We start from the raw sequence: 1,428 nt of genomic DNA on the forward strand, positions 1-1,428 counted from the left end.
CGGGGATTCAAGGATGTCCATGTGGTGTTGGTTTAATGAATCAAAGATTTAGTTAGCCATAAGTCAAGATATTTTATAAGGTATATCTTCTCTATTAGGGGTTTAGTCCAGGCATTGCATGTGTGGCGTCTACGCGTTTCGCCCCTCCCCCAGGACTTCGTCAGGACGTACCACTACCTAGTTTGGTGAGGTATATATGTTGTGTCCTCACCTGTATGACATCTTCTAATTAGCCCTTGAATGATTTCTCGGCTGTGTCATGATTAGTTCGCTATCTGTCAGTTCTTTTACACAGTGCAGAAGTGTGTATAAAATTTGAGACGAATAGTTTATGTAATAGATCATAGTCACATCAATTCCAGGGGATTCTTTTTTTGTCCGATCGGGGTGATCATTTGTGAATGAAGTTTCTTGTATCCTTATTATTTTATAGTTCGGGCATGATCTTTTCACTGGGTTGGTTTGTATGGAGTTTTCACAGGAAGACATTTAGGTTGAATTCATTATTCAGTCCATTGGGTATCAGAGTATTTAATCTATATGTCCACATCTTCTCCTTTTGGAGGAGAATAGTGTCGAAGTCTCCTCTCCGTGGGGACAGATTCAATGCATAGATCGCCTTTACTTTGAAAGTGTTTTTAAACCGTGGCAGTTCCTTGCGGCATATGTTTGTAATACGAATCTTCCCTTGCTTTCTGCCCAGGGTATCTTATTCCATATAGTTTATCCGCTATAAACATAGTTTTTCATTTGGAAAAGTTTGTATATCATGATCTTTTACTCACATTTCCAGGTCGCCGTCTCTTTCAAGTATAGCTTACCTCTCCACTTGAAGGGAAATGGTTTGGTTTGTTTTTAGTGAGGGAGACACGATCCAGCAGCTCAATCCTTGGTACGGGTACTTTAAACTCTCGGGGATTCAAGGATGTCCATGCAGTGTTGGTTTAATAAATCGAAGATTTCGTTAGCCATAAGTCAAGATATTGTATAAGTTATATCTTCTCTATTAGGGGTTTAGTCCAGGCATTGCATGTGTGGCGTCTACGCGTTTCGCCCCTCCCCCAGGGCTTCGTCAGGACGTACCACTACCTAGTTTGGTGAGGTATATATGTTATGTCCTCACCTGTATGTCATCTTCTAATTAGCCCTTGAATGATTTCTCGGCTGTGTGATGATTAGTTCGGTATCTGTCAGTTCTTTTACATATACCATTATTACAGAGCCCTCCTTTACATCAGAGTCCCCGCATTATATCAGAGCCCTCCTTTAGATCAGAGTCCCCCCGTTATATCAGAGCCCTCCTTTACATCAGAGTCCCTCCGTTATATCAGAGCCCTCCTTTACATCAGAGTCCCCCCTGTTGTATCATAGCCCTCCTTTACATCAGAGTCCCCGCATTATATCAGAGCCCTCCTTTACATCAGAGTC

This window comes from Nanorana parkeri, unplaced genomic scaffold (assembly GCF_000935625.1).
Source record: "Nanorana parkeri isolate BGI_ZX_2015 unplaced genomic scaffold, ASM93562v1 scaffold402, whole genome shotgun sequence".
In the NCBI taxonomy this organism is placed as follows: Eukaryota; Metazoa; Chordata; class Amphibia; order Anura; family Dicroglossidae; genus Nanorana; species Nanorana parkeri.